We start from the raw sequence: 7,537 nt of genomic DNA, 5'->3' as shown, positions 1-7,537 counted from the left end.
TCTTTCTTGTTTTCTTCTTGTTAAGGGCCTGTATTGCTATGAGTTTCCCTCTCAGAACTGCTTTTGCTGCATCCCATATGTGTTGGTATGGTGTATTTTCATTTTCATATTTGTCTCCAGATATTTTTTTATTTCTCCTTTAATTTCTTCTATGACCCATTTGTTGCTCAGTAACATGTTGTTTAGTCTCGAGAGCTTTGTCACTATCCCAGCTTTTTTCTTGTTGTTGATTTCTAGTTTCATAGAATTATGGTCTGAACAGTTGCTTGTTATGATTTCAATCTTCTTAAATTTATAGAGGCTTGACTTGTTTCCCAACATACAGTCTGTCCTTGAGAATGTTCCATGTGCACTTGAGAAGAAAGTTAAATGTGCTGTGATTGGATGGAGTGTTCTATATATATATCCATTAAATCCATCTCATCTAGTTTTTCACTTAAGTCCACTATTTCCACATTGACTTTCTGTCTGGATGATCTATCCATTGATTTAAGTAGTGTGTTAAGATCCCCTACTATTATTGTGTTGTTGTTAATATCTCCTTTTAGGTTTGTTAATAGTTGCTTTATGTACTTTGGTGCTCTTGTGTAGCATGCATATATATTTATAAGTGATATGTCTTCTTGGTGGAGTGTCCCTTTTATCGTTATATATTTCCCCTCTTTGTCTCTCATTACCTGTTTTGTCTTGAAGTCTACTTTTATATAGGAGTGGCAACACCTGCTTTCTTTTCTGTTTACCCTCAGCTTGGAGTATTGTCTTCTGTGCTTTCACTCTGAGCCTGTGTTTGTCTCTGGAGCTGAAATGTGTTTCCTGGAGGGAGCATATTGTTGTATCTTGTTTTTTAATCCATCCTGCCACTCTGTGTCTTTTGATTAGAGAATTCAATCTATTTACATTTAGAGTTATTATTGATACATGAAGGCTTAATGTTGCTATTTTCTCTCTCATTTTCCAGTTATTTTGCATTTCCTTTGTTTTTTCTCCCATCTATTTCAGACTACCAATTCAGTTTGGTAGTTCTGTATGATGAGTTTTCTTAGTTTTATCTTTATTTATCACGTGTCTCTGTTCTGTTTATTTATTTAGTGGTTACCATCAAGTTTGTATAAAAAAATCTCATTGATGAGAGAGTCCATTTTCTGATGGCCTCTTATTTCTTTAGACTAAGTCAATTCCATCTTTTTCCTCTTCCCTTTCTAAGTTATTATTCTTACAACTTACTACATCTTGTGTTGTGAGTTTGTGTTTAAAATGATGAAGTTGTATTTATTTTTGGTGTTTTCCTTCCCTTAATCTCTGTTATTATAATTAAATGTTTGCTAACCTATTCTGATAGAGTGCTGCAATTTTTCTGGTTTTGTCTACCTATTTTTCTCCTTGCTCAAAGCTTTGTATCCCCTTTCTCTGTTTTTTTTTTTTTTCTTTTTCAGGCATGAGGGCTGTCTTGAGCATTTCTTGTAGTGGGAGTCTTGTGGCAATGAATCCCCTTAGCTTTTGTTTATCTGGGATAGTTGTTGTTTCTCCATCACATCTGAAGGATATTTTCACTGGATACAGTATTCCTGGCAGAAAGTTTTTGTCTTTCAGAATTTTGAATATATCATTCGATTATGCCCTACCCTGTAAAGTTTCTGCCAAGAAATCAGCTGAAAGCCTGATAGGAATTCCTTTGTTATTTTTTTTTTTGTCTTGCTAATATTTTGTCTTGTTAATATTTTTTCTTTGTCATTGACTTTTGCCAGCTTTACTACTATTTGCCTTGGAGAGGTCTTTCTATGTTGACATATTTAGGAGACCTATTGACTTCATTCACTTGTATATCCAGCTCCTTCCCCAGGTTTGGGAAGGTCTCAGCTATTATTTCTTTGAAAAATCTCTCTGCTCCTTTTTCCCTTTCTTCTCCCTCTGAAATACCTGTAATCCTCATGTTGCATTTCCTAATTGAGTCAGATAGTTCTAGGAGAATTTCCCCATTTCTTTTTAGTTTAGTTCTCTCTCCTCTTCCATCTGGAGCATTTCTGCATTCCTACCTTTAACAATGCAATTCTTTCCTCCATATTTTCAGCTCTGTTCTTTAAAGCTTCCAGATTTTTCTTTATTTCCTCAATTGTGTTTTTCATCTCCAACATTTGTAATTGGTTTTTCTTTATAGATTCAATCTCTTTTGTGAAGAAGTTCCTGATTTTATTGAATTTTCTATCTGTATTTTCTTGTTGTCATTGGGTGTTTTTATGATAGCTATTTTGAATTCTCTGTCATTTAGGTTATAAATTTCTGTGGCTTCAAGATTGGATTCTGGGTGCATGTCATTTTCCTTCTGGTCAGGATATTTGATATATTTTTGCACACTGTTTGAGGGCCTGGGCTTATTTTTCCTCATGCTAAAAATATCTGGTCACAGCTTCCACCTGCCACCACTGGGTTGATGTCAAGAGCTGTGTATTCTGAGCCCACCACTATTGGTCGGTGCTCTGGCTGACCAGTTGTGCTGGAGCATCAGGCAGGGTAAAGGAATCTTTCTTTTATCTGCCTGATCCTGGAGTCTTCTCACTTTCCCTCGCTATCTGCTCTCCTGGGGTTCTAGCTTGATGATGACACCCCCCCTCTATATGGGAATTTCACACAGGCTGTGAGAGAACTTGGAGAGTAACAGTTTTCCCTTGGAGGGCTGCCCCTACCTCCCTCTTTCCGATAGCAGCACAGTCCTGGTCCCAGGGTCACTGTCATTGGGGAAGGAGAGGAGTTCTCCTTACCTCCTTCCATTTCTTCTGGGGGTTCCAGCACTTCCACCTTCAAGTGTAAGGCTTCATGGGTCTCTCAGACATTTTTTTGTGTCATGTGAATGTCCTCTGTTGGTATATGAATGTCTTTTTTGTTGTATCTTAGTTGGGGAGAGTCTAAGATGGAAAGCTCACTCTGCCATGATACTGAAATCAGTCACTGGAATACGATATTTTTAAAAGCCTTGATCTCCAAAGTCAGTACACTATTTCAGAAACTTCAATATTTAGATTGGAAGCAAATTCTGTTTATATGATGAGAATGCACTTTATGAATCCAAGTGTGAAATACCAGTGCTTTTAAAGAAGAGTGAAAAATGATGGAGGAAGATTGCTGTCACTGGAGCAGCAGAGAGTGAATTGAAAGGATGAGCTGTAGAGTAATTTAAAGAAAAGTCATTTTGAAATTTTGTTTTTGAAGTTTTAAAAAATTTATATATCAATAAATTTGGTTGTCTATACATATCCTTTGTTTTCAATTTACTCAATACAGGGGACGAAATACTCTATTGGTAAAATAGGAAAATAATTCAATTTGGAAAAACAAAGACACAAACTTAAGAAAACTTGAGGCTAGAATATAGCATAATTAGAGAAGTGTAACTTATAGAAGTATATATTTCAGCAACAAACTCAACTTCTCTTTATATATTAATATGAGAAGTGTTTATTTTAACCCAGCTATAGACTATATTCAGCAATGAATTGTGTTGCAACAGCTTAGACACAGACACTATCCTAAGTTGCAAGAATACATAGAGTAGTAGAGGAGCTTACTGGAGATTAAAGCACAATATGTTAAGTGTGGTAGTTTGGGAGGGATGAGTATAAGGTGCTATGGAGACTCACATAATGAGTATAAAACCTAGCATTGTGGAAGTAAGGAAGGAGGTAATTTGGAGTGTCATACAATATGATACTCACAATGCTAGTTACACCTACATATATTATCTTATTTTATTCCAGAGCTAACCATTCTCAGAAAGGTAATTATTACTAATGAGGAGCAGAGAAACAAAGTGGCCATGACTTTGTTTGAGTGACATGCTGAGGAACAGGTGGTAGACCTCACATGTAGTGATCAGTTCCTAGCTGAAGATGGGAAGACTGTGTGTATGTGAGTGTGTGTGTATGAGCGTATGTGTGTGTGTTTGAACGTGGGTAGTAGTGATGATGGTGAGGGGTATGGGAGGCAGATATACCAGAGTAGGAGAGGTTAACATCATGTATATGAGATGGAAGAATAAGTCTAAGATTAGTGAATCTTATGCCTAGAAGACCGAAAAGGTACTGTACAGCCAGATAATTTCTACTTCAAATTTCTTTTTACCTCTATGTCATTCTCTTGCTATAAATTTTATCTTAGACATAGCTTTTTACACACGACACCATCTTAATCTGAAGGTTTTTAATTTAGTGATTAGGAAACATATTTTTCATAGAGAAAAGCCTTATATGATTTTCATTATATGCTTGGCATTTTTCTAAATATTTCACATATGTTAACTTACTGAATGCTCACAAAAATCTATGAGATGGACAGGTAGTCAAAGACAAAAAATGTATTTATGGTTGAGGAAACTGAGGCACATAGGAGTTCAGTGATTTTCAGACATAATTAAGTGGCCTGGATTCAAACCTAGAAATACTCACTCTTCTTTATGGAAATACCTATGGTAATATTTTCTCATTTTATTAAAAAATAGAAAAATTAAAACCTACAATTTTTAAACACAAATGAAAACTAAATAAATACATAAAGATATTAAAATTAGCTCTCTTGAATAGCACCTATACAAGTCTTTGACTGAGGAAATTCTTCTGAAATAATAATAAAAATAGTCGTTCTTATTTTACATGGACAGCGGCATTGGTTGTAAAGGAATAAAGTCCATAACGATGACACATAGGTGGGCTAAATCATTATGAAATATTGACAGGGATTCACAATCAATCAATCTCAGTTTTAAGCCCTTCCAGTTTACACTATTTTCTACCTTTTTCTCTAACATCTGAGGTTGCTCATGGCAATGGCTTCAGTAGGTCTGATTTTAGTGAGGTAGTAGCAGGAATTGGAAAAGCTGAATGCTAGCTGGCTAAGGATAAATCACTCACTTTTTATTTAAAAATAAAGTATAATTAACATTTTTGAAGAATTTCAATGTAATTAAGCCTGTAACTAACACAAAAACAAATTTGTATAAGGATTAGAGCAATAACAAAGATGGTACTTATTGGGTAGGAACCTTGTGAGCAGGACCTCTGAAAGTTAACAAGTAGTATTTTATTTAGGATTGCAAAAGTGTGCCTACAAATCCTAGCCCTATCACTTCAAGCTGTGTGATGCCAAAAATAAGTTTTTAATCTGCCTTAGCCCCAGAATTTTCACCTGCAAAAGAGAGGGAGTTTAAGGATCGTTGTATATATTAGGTTGTTTTAAATTTTCCCTGAAGGAGGCAAAGGCGTACTACTTAGGCCAAATTCTGGTTCCACACTTGGATATGTGGTAAGCTGCTCTTCATGTTTGTTCTTTGTGCATTCTCCTATGGGTCTGGCAGGAGAAAAACAAATAACAACTGAAGAATAAGAAACCAGACAGAAATAACAGAGTTTATCCTCCTGGGACTGTCAGATGACCCACAGCTTCAGGTTGTGATCTTTGTCTTTCTGTTCATCACTTACCTGCTCAGCATCACTGGCAACCTGACCATTATCACCCTGACTCTGCTGGATTCCCACCTCCAGACCTCCATGTATTTCTTCTTCAGAAATTTCTCCTTATTAGAAGTTTCATTCACGACTGTCAGTATACCCAAGTTCCTGGGCACCATTATTTCAGGAGATAAAACCATTTCTTTTAATGATTGCATTGCTCAGTTTTTTTTTTTTTTTCATTCTCTTGGGAGTCACTGAATTTTACCTTCTGGCTGCCATGTCCTATGACCGTTATATGGCCATCTGCAGTGCTCTGCATTGCATGACCATCATGAATCGTAGAGTCTACACACTCTTTCTCTTTGCTTCTTGGCTTCATTCTTAATCATATTCCCATCACTCATGCTATTCATACAGCTCGATTGCTGTAAGTCTAATATCATAGACCATTTTACTTGGGATTATTTCCCCTTAATACACCTTTCTTGTTCATACACAAAATTACAAGAGATAATGGAGTTGTCTTGTGCTGTGTTTACTCTAATGTTTGCCTTGACATTAATAACTTCTGTCTTACATATATATAATCAGAAAAATGTTGATAATTCCTTAAACTAGTCCGCGGACAAAGGAGCTTTCCACGTGTTCTTCCCACGATTGTCATCTTCATCTCTTATGGCAGCTGCATTTTCATGTGCATTAATCCATCAGCAAAAGAGAGTGTCTTTGAGCAAGGGAGTTATTGTTCTAAACTCCTCAGTAGCCCCCATGCTGAATCTTTTTATTTACAGCCTAAGGAATCAGCAAGTCAATGGAGCCTTCATGGACATGGCAAGGAAGATTGTATTTTTCTCAAGCAAATATAAATATGTGAATTAGAGACACGGTGAAGGGAAATTCAAAATATAAATATGAATTTTGAGTAGCCCCTTCAAATCAGCATAGCCTCCCTGTCATCCTTGTTTCTTTCTTTCTTTTTTCTAACAGTTTATAAGCATGTTTGTTTAATATACTTCTCATTCCATTAAAACACTTTCCTCGTGTCTTTGTGACTCCCCCTTCTTTGAAAAAAATTTTTAAATTACAACCTTTTCAATAATTATTTTGAAAGTGAAATTGTGTTCCAGTTTTGTCTGGGAAAAAATTGATCCCCAGAAATGCTGGAATGACTTTATAAATATTGATAAGATATTTCACTTGCTATACACAGAAAATATAATTTTATGATTTTCGTTTATTTTTGACAGAAATTTCCTTTTCTATGTTATTGATGTTCTAGGAAATATATGAAAAGTTTCTATATAATTTAAAGAAATTGTAAATGATTCATTTTAAAATCAAAACATATTTTCATTATTCATTTTAATTGGATATGTCCATGGAATTTATCTATTAGTAAAGAGGCATATACCATCATCAGTATACACTTTTTTAGGACTAAGTGCTAAGTATATCACCATTTTCTGAATTCCATGACATCTCTCTATAAAGAATGATAGATGGATAGGTGGGTACATACGTACATACATACATAGGTGTTGTCAAATAATAACGAGAAAATATATGTTAGTTACCTAAGATAAATTCATTTTCTGTAGTTGAGTAGTAAATAAACGATTTTCTCTCTATCGATAGCTAAAAAAATAATACGTAGGTCTCCTTCTCAAGTTTTGGACTAGTTTTAAAATAGCAATTTTTTATACCTAACCAAAATCATTTAAGGTTAAGTTTTGTAGAACATAAAAGCTTCACAGCAAAGCAAAATTTTTCCAATATATATAAAATTATGAGTTTATCTGTGAAAATTTCTTTATACCCATTTTTCTTAGTATGTTAGTAAATGTCTAAAATATTTAGGCAAGATATATGTTGCGTGTGTGTGTTTTCCCCTGAAGACAAAAGCTGAAACAGGGATTTATGACACTAAATAATATTCTAAATTTTATCAACCACATTTTTTAGTAATAGAAAAGAAGTTATATTTTTAACCAGTAATGGAAAATTCTTAATGACCCTCATGCAATATATCCAATTTGGAGAACTGGCAAAAGATTTACTGAGAAAAAAGTGATAGAAAATTGAAATGAATTCAAAATTTT

The 7,537-nt window shown here is 34.7% G+C and overlaps 1 pseudogene; it reads left to right on the top strand.

Moving 5' to 3' along the window:
• Positions 1 to 4,682: 4,682 nt before the first annotated feature.
• LOC147914710 (olfactory receptor 6C1-like) lies at positions 4,683 to 6,317 on the top strand (annotated as a pseudogene).
• Positions 6,318 to 7,537: the final 1,220 nt, after the last annotated feature.

This window comes from Ceratotherium simum, chromosome 17 (assembly GCF_057802395.1).
Source record: "Ceratotherium simum simum isolate JZ-2026a chromosome 17, ASM5780239v1, whole genome shotgun sequence".
In the NCBI taxonomy this organism is placed as follows: Eukaryota; Metazoa; Chordata; class Mammalia; order Perissodactyla; family Rhinocerotidae; genus Ceratotherium; species Ceratotherium simum.
Note: the sequence above shows the minus strand (reverse complement) of the source record. Positions and strands in the feature narration are given on the sequence as shown.